General features: G+C 51.8%; 1 protein-coding gene and 1 pseudogene across 1 annotated transcript in view; both read right to left on the bottom strand.

Annotated features, from left to right (window-relative positions):
* Positions 1-16,577, bottom strand: part of CCDC60 (coiled-coil domain containing 60) — a 107,430-nt gene that overhangs the window by 82,225 nt on the left and 8,628 nt on the right. The gene's annotated exons all lie outside the window — the stretch shown is intronic.
* Positions 2,732-3,754, bottom strand: LOC118678391 (annotated as a pseudogene).

The following is a 16,577-nucleotide window of genomic DNA, read 5'->3' as shown; positions in this document are numbered from 1 at the left end:
GGCATAGCTCCATGGCCCAGTATTTCTGGAGAAGCATAGATATGATCACATCACTGCTGTTTAGGATGTTTCCATTGGCTTCTCCTTGAAGTCATGATCAAGATCAAAATTCTTTGTAGCAGACTTCAAAGACCTCATGGTTAGCCCAAGTATACATCTCCATCCTCATCTGCTCTCTCTCATACTCTCTGCCCATTCATTCATTCACTCACACCTACTGGATGCCTACTGTGGGCCAGCCCTGGAGTATGGGCCACCCTGGACCTCTTTGAGCTCCTCCTGCTTTCTCGTACCTCAGGGCCTTCACAGATACTATTCCCCCTGCAGGAACACCTTTCCCTCCACCCTTCACCAGTTAGGTGCTCCTCCAGCTCTCAGTACACTCCGTCCTCCTCCTCTGTCACAACCTTCACCGTGGTAAGCATCCAAGAGATTTAGATCCAGTACTTGGAAGTTTCCAAAACGCCCGTGAGATACGTGGCCGTCTCCTAGAGCACGTGTGTGTGAGAAACCAGAAGGCTTCCTGTTGTCCCATGCCGCAGTCCGAGTGCACGCACGCCTGTTTCAGAGCTGCCTTCCTGCCTGCCTCCCCCACACATGTCCGAGCCGCCACCAGAGCTGGGTTTGACTTTCCCTTTGTCCACTGCATGCACATCTGTGTGTAACTCACACCTGCACTTCACCTCCTGCGCCTTCTCAACTGCAGCTGTGCTTTGTATTCACGCTAGGTATTCAGACTCCTGTCTGCTTAACTTTTAAGTTATTACCCCCTCCAGTAGCTTCCCTGGGTCAGTTCACACCAGCCATCCCCTTTCAAGGTCTGGCATCTCCCGCACGTCAGTCACCGTCAGCATCTGGACGCAGGTGAGTCGCTGTGCATCACGATGGCAATTAAATCCTCCTCTGATCGTTCGCACACTTCACTGTGAGTACTTTCAGGGGAGACCTGGTCTGCATCACACTTCATTGAGGGCCCACTCTGTGCCAGGCATTATGTGATTATTAGAGTGTCTGGTCGCAGACTTGCGGCGGGGATGAAGTAGGATGCTGACCCACTGCTGCCACGCTGTCCTGTGCCTTCTCTTTAATCCTGTCGTCAGCAAAGCCAGGAGCAGTGCCCCCAGTCAACCCTCACTGATGGCAGTGGGGCTGCCAGTGGCTCCAGACGCAAGCCCTGGCCATTCCTCAGTCAAGCCCAGTCCTCCCACCGCCTCCCTAGGTGCCCAGCCCATGAAGCATTTGGGCGTCCTCCACCTGGAAAATGATGTCCTGTATATCATCACTTCAGCTTAATTGCGAGAGGCTTGGAGGACACCCCGCACGGGGTGCTTTTACACAGGCCTGTTAGGTTGGCATATGCGTTTCATGATCTGTGGCCATCCGCAGGCACAGCTATTTTTAGTTTCCTAGCAAAGGTTTGGACCGGCTCCTGTTGCGTTGTTTTTTTCCTCCCCTTCGTTGCCTGATTGGCCACTATCTGGAGTGACCTCGCCAGGCCCAGCTGGGGGTTTCCAGAATGAATGGAGAACGGCTGGACAAAGCAGGTCATCTGATGGCTGTGCCCGTCCGGTCCTGGCCCCACCAGGATGCGTTGGCTCTGGACTGAGCATTAATTGTTACCGACATCTTAGATGAGTGGCTTGTCATCAAGTACAGAGGGAGGGTGTCATCCTGGGCCCGGCTCTCTGCGCATGTCCAGCGAGCCCACTGCCTGCTGCTTGACAAGCCTGTGTCAAGCTTGGCCCGTGCATAGGGCTTTGCCTGTGATGTTGTCCGGGCTTGTGCTTGGGAGTTTGGCGGCAGAAATCAATTTCAGCAATGCACTGTCACAGGTTGGAGGCAGATAACATTTCAGCCATGTCCTGGGAGGCAGGTGCAGTATTTGTTCAGAGCGTGGACAGACCTGGGTTCAAATCCCATCTCTGACACTTAAGAGCTCTATGGCCAGTTACTTAACCTGTTACAAAGATTAATCGAGATACTTAGCACAGTGGCTGGCAGACAGGAAGCACTTCTTTATGCTCCTTGGCAAGCATTTAAGAGCCTGTGTTCACAGTTAGTTACAGTTGATGTAGGAGAAAATGAATCGAGGTAGAATGGAAAGACTTTCAAACCAAATTGCCCGGGTTTGATTCCGAGATTTCCCCATTTACTTTGGAAGGAATCACATTAAATAGCTAATGACTCCTGCTTCTGGGGTAAGAGCCGGTCTGGGGTGATGGTCACAGATATTCTAATCTTATTTGTAATATTGTGACTGTTTCAAGGTTTGTGTGTTTATGTTATAATTTGTGCATGTAAGACACTGGGGATAAAAAGGAAACAGAACTGGTTACTTGAGTTTCCCAGATGTCTGTGGGCCACAGAGACGAGGCTTTATGACATTCGGAAAGTCATGCTGCTTCTCCGTCTCCGTCTCTTGTGACTTGGGTGGAATACTGAGGGGACAGTCCCCATCCAGCTAGTCTGGTGGCAGCCTGCAGACCCTCCTGGGCCCAGAGCACAGTAAAATCTTTCTCTCGCCCCAAGTCCTTGCAGCTACAGACCCCACTGCCTACGGAGTGGCCCCTTTGGGGAGTACACAGGGGCAATGGCTTGAAGGATAGGCACCGAGGGAGGACTGAGAACGGGCCGAGCAAGGCCAGCATCCTGTGCCGCCGTCTGCCTCGGGCTTAGGGCAGTCCCCTGAGGGTTTTTTTTTTTTTTTTTTTTTTTTTTTTTTTTTTTTTTTGCTGTTTGCCTAATAAGTTTATTGTCTCTCTTCTGGAAAATCTTCATAGAAAATTATGGTTTGGTTTATTAGCTCTCAGCAGCCCGTTCCTGAGCTCTGAGGAAGCTTGCTTGCTTCTGAGCTATCCGATCTTTCTTCTGGGCAAGAGACATTTGGGGACGGTTCCCCCTCTTCTTTTTAACTTCTTTCTTAGGCTTCTTCTCGTAGACTGGGTTCTCTCCTATAGCAGCGTGAGCTTTCTCATACATCGCCTCCATCGTGTCTGGAGTTACGTTGTTCTTTATATATTGAGAGAACTGTGTCTTGTAAGCATCTTCATCTTCTTCCATTAGATAATGCATATAATCTGCAACGTTCTGACCCATGATGTGCTTCCGATGCACTTCTGCATCGAATTCCTTGCTTTCTGAATCATAACCAGGGAATCGTTTGGTACTGTGAGGCATAGATAGGCCTCCATCCACAGCTTCCTCCAGGGCCCCCCAAACTTTATTTCCAGTAGTAGTTCTGGCAAGCCCTGCATCCAAGTAGCAGGTGAAGGCACCAGGTTGACCATCAATGCTTTCCACATTATATTCATCTCCAGTCACCTCCACCTGGCCTTCATAGATCTTGTCCATGCAAAACTACTGAGATGGCTACGGGCCAGCAGCAGGCCAGTACAATATGCTGCAGCATAATTTGTCAGGCCAACCTTCACACCATACTTGGGGAGTTCATGAGTATAAGCTGCACAAAATATCATATCTCCTTCTGTACGGGCATAAGCGATCTGACAGATGATGTCTCTGTTGGTGACGCGGATGATCATCCTGTATTTAGGTGTGTCGTACTTATTTTTATCCTGGATGGCCAAGCGTTTCCGGGCACAGTAATCGGTTTTACCCTCTCGCCATCTTCTGAATTTCACTTGGTATCGCTTGAAGTAGGCCTTATTCTTGACAACTTTCACAAACCCCATCCTGCGGAAGCGAGACCCACGGCCGCGGCTCGCCACAGACCTGTAGGCCTAGCCTAACTCTGGTGGAGAAAAAAAGCCCCCTGAGTTCTTTGGCCTTGGAGCTGAGGACACTCACTGCGGACAGCCCAGCCGCTGACAGAGCCGTGGGCCTGGCCATTTCTGCCCAACGTGGGGCTCCGCCGGCGGCAGCCTTTGCTCTGGAGCCTCCATCGGGCGGCGGAGACCTTCTCAGAGCGGCACTGCAGTCGGACACTCTTTCCACGCAGTCCCCGTCCTCCCCTTTTCCCAGGTGTCTGACCTCCTCACGCGTGGTCTCAGGGCTTGCCCTGCTCAATACCCTCCCCCCTTAAACTATCACGCGCAGCAGCCAACAGGTCTCTTGCCCTTGCACAACCGTCTCAACGATGGGAATGCTGCTGCTTCCCCAAGGACCCTTGTGTACGTGGCTGCCTGTTCCTCCGGCCACAGTGAGCCAGTTCCTTCATTCTGCTGTAGTGGCCGCCTGCAGGCATTCCTGGGAAGGCGGACAGGAGGAAGAGCCCCTGGGAAGTAAGGCAGCTTGGGAAACCCCAGTCTTCAGCTTGGGAGGGATGCTTTTCACTGGGGTAACAGCAGATGGGTGTCTATGGAGGCAGGTCGTCATGAAATACAGAGGACGTGTGTCTAGCGTGCGGATCTGGGCGGGGGAGGCGGTGTCCGGGCCCTCTTCCCACACAGTCACATTCCTTGGTAGAATGTGACCTTCCCGCCTGATCACCACTTTGCTCTTTTTGCCACAGGAAAGCCAGGAGAAGAGGCATTTTTTAGGCGACAATAGGCAAGTTAATTAGGTGGCTCTCCATTCGCCAGACTTTACCCGAAGAGCCCTGAGGGAGCGGTGGTCAGTGCAGGAAGGAGCTGGGGACTTGATTCCTTTTGAAAACTGGCCCCTGGCCCTTTGGGCAGCCCCTCCCCCCCCCCACACACACCCCGCATTCCGCATGCACCAGGAGCACATGAGATTCAAATAACATCAGAGCTACTTCCCTGCACGCTCCACTGCTGTCCACTCTACTGAAAAATGTTATCATCGTGCGCAGGGAGCTGTTCGGGTCAAGGAGGACACTGTCCCGACTCCGAGCCCACACCCATGATTCTGACTGAGTCAAACCCAGCCCTCAGCGAGCTCCCCAGAGCACTCACGCAGAGCCCTGGGGACACATCTGCTTGCCGCGCTGAGGGGCATGGCCCAGGAAAGAAGGCCAAGGGGTTCTTTCAGGGGAACCAGCTGGAGTCAGTGGGGACAGCACAATGGTGTACGAGCTTGGGAGAGAGACCGTGTGTGTGTGTGTGTGTGTGTGTGTGTGTGTGTGCGCGTGTGTGAGCTGACTGTGCCGTTCCCTTCCCGCCCTGTGCTCCGTGATGTCACATGGGGCGTGGAGATTAGTCACAGTGGGAGGATTTGTACCACAGAAATTGGCAAGCACTACAAACTCGGGTTTTGGGGGCAAAGATTTCTGTCTGTATAAACCTGTTCCTGAGACGCATTATTCCTAAGCCCTGCCATCCCTGAATAGCATTTCTCATCACAGCCTTTCCTTCCCAATTGTAATCATCCATGTGCACGGTGGGCAAAAGTAGGTTTACGGTTGTGAGTATGTGAAGCAGAGTTTATTCTTGTACTACTATTTATTAATTATTGTATTGTTTTCCATACAGATAACTGTAAACCTCCTTTTGCTTTGCTTCAGCCTGTATTTATTATTTCTACAATGTCTCCTTTCCTAGCACTGCCACGTACTACTTCTGAAGTGGGGCAAGTGGGTTAACCTCTCTGTGCCTCAGTTTTCTCATCTATAAAATGGGGATAAGAAGAGCCTCAAATCTTACAGGGTAGTTGCTTCGTGGTTGCCACGGAGGAGTGGTGAAATATATTGTGTTTAATGTTTTAATATAACTCGTCTTCACAGTTACCCAGGGACAGAGGTATTGTGATCCACACGATGAAGGGGAGCCCCCAACATGTTAAGTAACTGGATGAGAGTGTCACAGCCAGTAAGTGGAAGAGGCAGGACTTGAACTCAGGGCTTTTGGGGATTCCAGGGCCTGTGTCTAACTCCCGCTGCAGCTTCTGTCTTCTCCCTCTGGCAAGTCAGCTTCCCACTACTCAGCCCTGGGCAAGCACAGGTGTTCTGCCAGGAGCAGACAAAGATGAAGTTTTCCTCATTTCCTTCAAAGAAACCTTTTTTGCCTCAAAGAGAGAGCAAGAAAGGAATTGGTTTAAGTTCATTTGGAATTCTGAGTTCATTATCCACACCCTTAAACCTGTCTAGATGACAAATGCAATGTGGAAAATGTACTCCATCACCTGCATTTGGTCTCTGCAATATCATAACGGGTCTATTTTAGAAACATCTGGATGGCTCGGAGAGGGGCCAAGCCAAGCTTTTCTTAATGAGGATTTGTGGAAGTGAAGGGGGACCCCCTCCATTTTACAGATGAGCAAACCGAGACCCCCCCAACTTTGTCTAAGGTTATATGAATTTGGGGTTGCAGAGCTGGGGTCTTGTGGACATTGAGAAAAAAGTTTAAAAAAAGACACCTACTAAGGAGGGCTCCTAGTTGCTAACTGGGCTCAAATAAAAAAGCAGAGCCTAGCAGCCGTTTCTGCACGGGGGCCGCTCACGCTAACTGCACTTCATAGAGAAGCTTCTACACTAAACTGCCTGCTTCTGTGCCAAACTGCTGCCTGTTCTGGGTTTCTACCATCTGAGCCAGCCCTGATAAAGGAGTTCCTGGACCAATAGAACTGAGACTTTCCCCACCCAGTCAGAGCTCGGCATCTCCAACCAATCAGAGTGGCTCTATACTGACCAATCAGAACAGTGCCTTTGGATCAATCAAACTGTGAGGATTCAGAGTCTTCATTTGCATGAGAATGGACCAACCAGGGACCAGGGGCGGGGACTTCTGTCCATATAGCCTAGCTCCCCTCTGGCTCCAGGAGCACTCTTTTCCTTTCCACCAAAGGATGGAAACTGCATCTCCCCATCTGAGCGGAAACACCAAGGACAGAGCACAAAGCAGACCCCGAAGAGCAGAGCTGCCCAGCCAGAGGGGCGTGATCCCAGAGCTGCCAGGCCCACAGCTTCTCTACAGCCATGCTGTGATCATGGCCATGCTGTGTTCATGGCAATGCTGTGTTCATGGCTATGCTGTGTTCACGGCCATGCTGTGTTCATGGCAATGCTGTGTTCATGGCTATGCTGTGTTCACGGCCATGCTGTGTTCATGGTAATGCTGTGTTCATAGCCATGCTGTGTTCATGGCAATGCTGTGTTCACGGCCATGCTGTGTTCATAGCCATGCTGTGTTCATAGCCATGCTGTGTTCATGGCCATGCTGTGTTCACGGCCATGCTGTGTTCATGGTAATGCTGTGTTCATAGCCATGCTGTGTTCACGGCCATGCTGTGTTCACGGCCATGCTGTGTTCATGGCCATGCTGTGTTCATGGCCATGCTGTGTTCACAGCCATGCTGTCACAATTGAGCTGTTTTGCACTGAATCAAGTTTCCTTCTTCACTGGGGATTCTTGTTGGTGTGCAGTTGGCACCAACAACCATCGGTTGACAGTCTAAACTCTTACAAGTGTGGTTTCAAGCCCACCACACTGCTTTGACTTTGGCAGAAATTGCTTAACATGGTGCGAGGCACATGGTCCCACATGAATAAGCAGGTGAGTGGTTTGGAGCGCGCTTCTCATGACGTGCCTTAACTCTGATAAGCAGGGCTGGTCTGATGAAGACCCCCACCTGCGGCTGAGGGAACTGAGGCTCAGAGAGGTTAAGGAACTTCTCAGGACCACACATCAGCGGGTGGAACTGAAGGGGAGTGGAACCCAGCTTTGCCTTAGGTCCGTTGGCCACAACCATCTCCTCTTAAGCACCAGGATAAGAGCCACAATTGTTTGCAGATTATGTGCTAGGCTTTTCTTTTTTCTTTTAAATCCTCACCTGAGGATATGTTTTGTAATTTTAATATTTTTCTTTTAGGGAGAGAGAGAAACACTGATTGGTTGCCTCCCATATGTGCCTTGACTGGGGATCAAGCCCACAACCTAGATATGTGCCGTGACCGGGAACTGAACACGCAGCCTTTTGGTGGATAACGCTCCAACCAACTGAGCCACCCGGCTAGGGCTGTCTAGGCATCTCATGACTGGAACGAAATCGGAGGCGTAGTCTGAGCTCCCCATTTAGCACTGGGGAGTAAAGGTTGCTCTGGGGTTGGGTCAAGGTCAGTCACCTTGTTCGCATTTCAGTATTTTATAGACACCAGCGTCCACTCTGCAACTTAAACCTGACATTGTCTTCTCCGCCTGATTCCAAATTTTCCAAAGCTCACATACAATCATCATAATCTATTGTGGGATTTGGACTCTGTAGATAAATCCCTGCAATTTTCTTGATTTAAGCCCCTCCCCTCCGCTCCCACTGACCACAGACATCCGGGGGGGGGGGGGTGTCTTGCATTTTTTTGTTAATTATCTCAAGTACCTATTTTGCTGATTTATAGGCACAACCTCACAATCTTGTTCTCCTAGAGAAGGAATCAATTCTCTATAGTGACAGCTGCTTAATGAAGAAATATGAGGATGTTTCCAGAAATGGAGCCAGGCAGGGACCGTCAAGGCACCCAACCTCTAGCTATTAGGCTCTGGCTGATTACAGAGCTGCCCACATGCTTGAAACCAAACGGGTGGAATATAAGTATTTGCGTGCATGCCCCACCCCACATCTGCATTTCAGCTTCCCAGTCCAGGCTGATGGTGGGATGTCACAGACGTCGCTGAGATGGGCAGGGAGGACGGAATGCTCCACCCACAAGGCCCCTTCAAGTAGATTTCAGAACCTTCAAGTACCATTTTTAAAGAGCTGTGCCGAAAAGAACCTTCTGTCACCCATCCCACTGTGATTCGTGTCGGGACTGCTGCCTCGTAAATGAGGTACAAGGTGTCACCTTTGCTGCGGACTTCTTTTCACAACCCACTGTGACATCCTGGATCTGTTCCCAGACCTGAGTGACCATGGCAATTCATTATCATGACAACTTAAACCATGTCCCAGACCAGGAGGGTCCCAGCGGCGCAACTTTGCCAAGAGCTTCGCAACAATGCATGATTGTATTTCACATGCTTTTCTCAATTCATTATGATTACTGTGGGTTAGAGAGAAATTGAACTTCAAAAATGGATTGTGTTGTTTGGAACTAAGTGCAGGGGTGGGCGTGGGATCAGGCAGAGGGTGGGCAGGTCTCTGCAGGTTCGGGCAGGTTCCGACAGGTGGCGTGACCAGGGTTTCTGATGGGGTCTCAGGCTGGGTCTGGCCCGGCCTTGCCTGATGTTCGATAGAGAGGGGCAGGTAAACATATAGGAGTCCCCAGGCCGACTCCACTCATTCGTACTTCCTGCCTGCACCTGGAAGGCATTTAACTTTGAAATCCTTGCTTTCAGGAAGTGGATCGAGAGACAAATGTCTGCAGAACAGCAGCAGCACTTATGCATGCCCTTGGCTGACCTCTGGATGCCATTCATTCATTCATTTATTCGACAACCATTTACTAGCATCTACTTAACGCCCTGGTGCTGGGTACTGGGGAGGGAGAGGACAATAGTAATGAGCACTCGGTGATGGTTACTACTCGCTTCAACACTGACCCGCTTATCCTCATTACGATCCCCTAATACTAGTGCTGTCCCCCTTTTATGGACGGGGACTCAGAGGCTCAGAGAGGGAAATGACCTGCCTGTGGTTGCACAGCTGGTGCGTCCGTGTTCTTAACCACCACACGTCACCCTCCTCTGGCAAGACTGATGCCCGATGCCCGGGGGAGCTCACGTTCGCTTTCCAGGACTCGCTGGGCTTTGCACTCTCCTGCCTCTGAACCTCATCTGTTCCGCAGGTTTGAGAAAACACAGGGAGATGCAAGTGTTTCTTACTCCAGCGAGACAGACAGCTCCTCCCGCCCACCGAGGGATGCCATTTGTCAGCCCCCCAACCCCCCACCAAATTGTAATTTTCACCCCTCGCTGGACTTAAAGGGAGGCTGTTCGGCTGCGCATTGTAAATCTTTTTAATACCTTCCCCAGTGTCTTTCCAAATATGGCGACTTCTCAGGCCTGGATTTCGCGTCCGTTCCTCCAGCTGAGGCAAGAAAGGCCCCATATAAGGCCAGGCTCCTGTGGCTTTCATCTCCTTGTACAGACGCGCCTGAATTCTGCAGCCGAGGCCAGTGCCGTCGGCTGATAAGTCATTCGTGCTGGGAGGCTGACACTTCACCTTTCCCCAGTTCTTCCTCTGTCTCCGAAAAGAACAGGTTTTGTCTTTCTCTCCCTCCCTCTCTTCTTTCTCCCCTCAGGATGCTCATTAGGAAACATGAAAGAGGAGGAGGAAAAAGAACGGCCGAATGACCGGGGTAGCACGGGGCCAGGACAATAAGATGGCGAGTAGGTGCGGTTCGCCGGACGGAGGAACAGGTGCAGCCCCGCCACGTTAACTGAGCGCAGGGCGTCGCCATGGAAACCCAGGCTGGGCACACGGATGAACTCGTGTTAATTACACGGAAATCTCTGCACTGGAAACGGTGCTCCGGTCGCTGCTGCTGACAAACTGAACTCCAGGTGGCTTCTGCCTGGTCGCAGATTCTAAGCTCAGAGTCTGAAGGTGTGATTCTTAGTGGTTGGCAGGAGTGATGCCCTGTGCCTCTTCCTTGCCACCTGGACTGTCCCCTCAACCCCCCTGGACCGCCCCGGGACCCAGCAGCAAAAGAGTTAACAGGTGGCCAGGGTCCCTGCCACAGTCCTCAGCCGTTACTGGGTGGGAAAAGGGAGGCTCAGGCAATAGCGCCAGGTGAGGAGGTGGCAGGTCTGGGGTTGGGGCCCAGGCAGTCTTCTCTAGAGCTCCCTCCTCGCCCCGTCTTTCCCCTCCCCCCTCCTCCTTCTTCCCCTCCTCCCCTTCCTCCTTCTTCAGCATCTTGTGAAATGCTATGCGATTCACACACCATACAACTCATCCATTTAAAGTGTATAGGTCAGTGGTGTTTCGTATATTCACAGATATGTGCCACCATCACCACAGTCCATCTGAAAACATGTTCTTTTGCTGAAAAAACAACAAAACCTCTTCAGATATCAACCCATTATCCTACAGTCGCCCAGCCCCTGGAATCTCCCAGTCTTTCTGTCCCTATAGATTTTCCTATGCTGGACATCTCATATAAGCAGAACGATACAATATGTGTCCTTTGTGTCCGGCTTCTTTCGCTAAGCAGGCTGTTTTCAAAGTTCATCCATGTTGTGGCAGGTGTCAGGACTCTGGTTTTTTTCGTGGTCAAGTAATATTCCGTCACGTGGATGTGTCACACCTTGTTTATCCATTTGTCAGAGGATGGACAGAGCCCACATGTTGACCTCTCCAGCGGATAAGCTTACTGAAGGTCACAGTCAAGGGCGAACTCGGGACTCAGACCCAGGTCTGCTCCTCAGCTCATGCACACAGACACTGAGATGGATCTCTCGTTCCATATGGCTGAGAAAAGGTGTGACGCTCCGCATGGCAGACTCAGAGTGTGGGGTCCCTGGGGATGACGGATGTGACATTACCACGTAGGAAGGGAAAGCTGTGAGCCACGTGGAGGGACCTGGGCGAACAGAGACTTGAGGTACAAGGCCTTTTGAGAAAGGTGGGGGGTGGGCTGACTGCAGAGGGTGGGACCCTGAGCCTCTCTGTGGGTTTCCTCTTCCGTCATAGGGAGATGACAACAGTGCTCGCCTGCAGGGTTGTTTGGGGCTAAATGAGTTCATTTTTGCACACGTGGTTGGACTAGTGCACGGCTCACAGTGAGTACAGTGGGAGTGTCTGCTGCCACTTCTGTCATTACCGGGGCCGTCTCCCAGGGTGGCTAACCTTGGTCCCACAGGTGCACCCTCGCTGCCCCACTGTCCTCGCTGTGGACCCCCGTGTTCCTGTAGATGAAATCAGGAGAACGGGCTCGTTCTCTGCTGGTTGACTTCAGAGAGCGCTGCTAAGCGATGAAGGCGCCACTGGGAGCTCCCGTACTGGGTGCTGTCTGCAGGTCATTTGTTCCCTTTTATGGGGATGTTGGGGTTCTCTCTGACTACTTACATTTCCTCATGGGGGCTCCCCCCCACACCCCCATCCTCAGCACAGTTTCCCTGTCTGCACCTGAGTGGGGCTTCTCAGGACCTCTGTCGGGGGCGAATGGGGTTCGTCACCCTGTGCCCACCCTTCACTGCCCTACGAGGTGTGGGTGCAGGATAGAGCAAGGTTAAAGCCAAGGGCTTCCTGGACCAGGCCATCGAACCTCTGTACCCCCAGTTTTCTTATCCTGTCATGGGGATGATATGCTAGAGGAGGAAATGAGCAGGTTCATGAACAGCAGTGAGCCTCTGAGCTCGGTGGGCGCGTGTTCGGTGTCACAGGTCCTGCGAGGCCAGGACTCCCAGCGGGAGGCCTGGTCTTTTAAACATTGTGATCGCAGCCCAGTGCCCTTCCCTGAGCAAGCGGACTAGGGGGCCTGCAATTTGTGAATTACTGGAGAGGGACTGGCTCTGATCGCCATGGCTGTTGGGCGCCTGCCTGTGTGTTGCCCATCAAAGCGAGCCCCTGCCAGCATCCTAATCACACCCCCCAGTCAGTGCCACGCATTCCTGTGTAAAGGGGAATGGATGACATGCAGACAGCACCCACGGTGAAAGCTCCCGCACGCTTCATTGTTCAGGCAGCGTCCTCTGCTCGCCGCTTCTGAGAACAGGAAGTTAATTGGCAGGGCTGTTTATCTTACTTGGCTTAACCTGTAGATCCCCTCGGCCCTTTAATTTGCAAACATCTCTCGGCATTTCTCTGATCCCACTTTCTTCTAGCGCTTGCCTCTGACCACAAACCACACACACACACACACACACACACACACACACACACACACACACACACACACACACACTCACACACACACACACACTCACACACACACACACACACACACACACACTCACACACACACACACACACACACACACGCACACACACGCGCACACACGCGCACACACACACACAGTCTACCTTTGTATCATGTGACATAGTGAGGGCAAAATGGGTGGGATTTGATCAGTTTGGAAGTGAGATCTCTTTACTTGCATTTATAAGCGATTAAGTAAATACAAGTGAGGAAATACAAACAATATGCTAGTGTTTCCTTTTCTCAGACATTTACCCATTTAATAAGTAGGTCTATCTTCTTCAATGTCCATTCGTGCCAGGGGCGTGTGGACCCTTCTCTCATCTGTTGCTTCCTCTCCACCCCCCTGAAGTCACCTCACCAGGGGTGGCCTGGGGTCAGGAAGGAGCATGAGCCTTGGCCGCAGACAGGACTGCTGGGTCAGATCTCGATGTATCCGTAATGGTGTCGCCGGGACAGTCACCTCATCCCGCCGAGTCTCAGGCTCCCGTTGGTCAAATGGAGCTCAGCATGCTTGTCGTGGTGGTCCCGAGGATTATGGGAAATGCGTTTCTGAGAGTCTCTCCCAGCGCCTCTCACTGTGGAGAGGTCCCGCGGCGTCCTCGTTTTGTCTGCCTTCCACGTCCGCGCATGTTCTGTTGTCCCCCCGAGCCGGCCTCAGTCTTCACTTTGCTCACACCGGTCCTCCCTGGTTCTCACTCGAACGCCTCTCCGAGCTTTGCCGGAAGCCCTGGGCTAACCTAGAGGCGCTGCCGTCCCTCCCGTGCCAGCCTGTGCCTGCCTTTCTGCAGCACTCCTCGTGCTGAGACGACGTGTCCGATGCGACTCTCCCTCCAGGGCTCACCCAAGGGTGGGGGCTGTGCTCTGCCCACCAGGATGTGTCAACTACAAGACGTGCCAGCAAAGTTCTCAGAGCAGTTCAGAGGTTAACAGGAAGAAAAACTGGGAACCAACCCACATGTCCAGCAACAGGCGAATGGGTAAACTTCGATGTATTCATACGATGGAACACAATTCAACATGAAAGGGACTGAACAGCTGGTATGTCCAACAACATGGATGAGCCTCAAAGACACATGGAGTGGAAGAAGCTACAGGCAGAAGAACAGAGGCCGTGTGATTCCGTTTGCAGGCTTCTCTGTGACTCCAGGTGGCGCGTCCGCCTCCTCAGAGCTGCTCAGAACCGGGGGCTCGGCTGGTCTGCATTGCTCTGCCTCCTGAGCCCTCGAGGGCAATTCTTTGGCTTGGGCTCCGTTGGCCTGAAACCCACGTCTACATAAAAGCAGCGGGTGCCTGGGTGCTTTGTGGTGCTGGCTGAATCAGCAGCAGCAGCACGGGGCTCATGCACGCTTTCCACACAGCTGCGCCATTTCTGCCTTGCACCCCCTGGGCCTTTGTGGCATCCACTCTTTCCCTTTTTTATCCATTTGAAGCCAATTCTATGCTTTGTTAAGAACCAGGCTTTGTAAAATGAAGGAATTAGCTGCAACGCCATGGCCTGGTCTATATTAACCAATTATAACCCCCCGCCCCCCCCTTTGCCCGAACCCCTAGGCTCTGTGTCTAGCTGGAAAGAAAGCCTCCCTTTTCTTTGTTAAAGCCGGAACACCAGTCTTCAGAAAAATGGCAGTTTATGCTGAAAAACCCCACACACCCTGACCCGAAACTGCGGGAATTGCGGTCGGTCCTGCCATTTGCAGCTGGAGACACCCTCACACTCTGCTTTTGGTTTAAAACATCCCCTGGGCTCCTCCGTTATCAGTGTTGTCTAATGATCGCTCCATTTACCTAAAGTCCGACATTACAGAGCAGGCCGTTGCCATCCCGGGCGGACGAGAACAGCGATGATTCTGAGTCTGCGGGATGCGATGGCCGGGCAGTTGGCCTGAAAGGCTGCCTCCCTGGTGTCCAAGTGGCCAGGCTGTCTCTAGGGGGTTTGCTTTCTCTTTTGAAACAGATGGAATTGTTACAATAATTAAAGAAGCTGAAAGGAAGTATAGAAAGAGCTGAAAAATATTAAGTGCATTTAGACAAAGGGGAAGGGGGGGAGAGAGACAGGGAGGAGGTGGAGGGAGAAGGGAGAGTAAGAAGAGAGAGAGAGGAATTTAGAGAGTTTTTTATTTTTCCTGAATCAGGGCTGGCTGCCTAGAGGTTTCTGACCTCTGACCCCCCCCCCCCCTTTCATTAAGGCCCCTACCATGGATTAAACACAGGTCAATTCCGTGCTGTAAGTGGCTGTCTTCCTTCACAGGTGGACAAAGGGCAATGGGGTTTGACGTCCTTTCAAGTCAGTTTGCAGTAGGACTGAGCTCTAATATCACAGAGGAGGAAAAGGGACACTGTTTTGTGAGGAGCCAGGAGAGGGCTGATTGGATGCGACGTCTGTGGACAGCGTGACGTCCTCCCACAATGCTCCTAGCTGCTGGTGAGCTCAGAAGGTGTGGGCGCTGAGCAGGTCCGGTCATGGGAGCGACGTCTGCAACTGAGTTTGGATGCTTGGGAGGGAAGCCAGGCCTCCTCCCGGCAAATAGTGCCGCTCTGGGTATCATGGGGAGGGGGGAGGGGACAGAGAATGGGTCTTTGGGGCTTGGCTTCTCCATCACACACGTCATTTTGGTCTCTGAGCCTCAGTCTTCTTCTCTGCAAAATGGAGGTGATTACACCTTCCTCACAGGGCATCATAAGGCCTCAAGGTAGTGTTTGTAAGTCACCCGGTGCACTGAAACCTCAGTTAATGGTAGGATGACAAGACAGGTAGGATAGTAGAGACCGAGCAGCCAAGATTCTGCAGGCATCAAACTGCAGGTAGCTCTACGAGAATACCCCCCTCCCAATTCTTACCACTTTAAAAATCTACAATTATTCATATGGAAAAGGACAAATAATACAAACATGAATAAATAAATCATACTACAAGAATAAATTGTAAGCCTACTTTTGCTTATCCTTGAATATATTTATATATGTAAAAATCTAATATGCTAATTGTCCCTCCGACGGTTCAACCGTTTGACCAGTCGCTATGACACGCACTGACCACCAGGGGGAAGATGCTCCGACTGGTAGGTTAACTTGCTGCTGGGGTCTGGCTGATTGGGACTGGGTGAGATGGGCTGGACACGCCCAGGAGCCCTCCCACGGTCCCTCTCCAGCCCCGATTGTGTACAGGTGGGGTCCCTCGGCTTGGCCTGCACCCTCTTGCAATCTGGGACCCCTCAGGGGATGTTGGAGAGCTGCTTTCGGCCCAGTCCCCGCAGGCCAGGCAGAGGGGTCCCACTGGGCCTCTAATATATATATATATATCCCCATGAATGTTGGCATTACACATGACAGAAGGTGGGGGGGAGGGTGCTGTGAGGATGTCCATAAAACACTAAGAGGTGGAATAACGATCATAAATCCACCTTAGTTACTATTCTGAATCCAGCCTTTCCGGGTATAATCTTGAATCTTCACAAGATTCAATTACAGGTGAGAAAACTAGGCATCAGAAAAGTGAAGCAGAGAGATGGAGGTCACGGAGCAGGCAGGCAGCAACAGGGCCCAGCCGATCCATGGCCCGGGCGCTGCCAGTCAGCCTGGCGTGAGTTTGGTCAGCCAAGGAAACTCAAGAATTACCTTTTACTGAAACAGTTTCGATCTCACACCCTGGAGCTGCAGGAAGATGGGCTGTTTATTGGTTTGGGGAAGAAAGGGGAAAGGTGAAGAGGCTATTTGGGGTTACGGAATGGTCCGGGCTTCAGACCCTGGTTCCCATGGACCCTGTGGCATGCTCCCCCCACCCCCCCATCATTTCCTTCCCCTCTGAGGATGGCAGATTCTCGTTCTCTCAGATTCCTGGCTACCTGTTAATAAGCATTGTTTCCTG

This window comes from Myotis myotis, unplaced genomic scaffold (genome assembly GCF_014108235.1).
Source record: "Myotis myotis isolate mMyoMyo1 unplaced genomic scaffold, mMyoMyo1.p scaffold_m19_p_20, whole genome shotgun sequence".
NCBI classification, from domain to species: domain Eukaryota; kingdom Metazoa; phylum Chordata; class Mammalia; order Chiroptera; family Vespertilionidae; genus Myotis; species Myotis myotis.
This window is presented reverse-complemented; position numbering and strand designations above follow the sequence as displayed.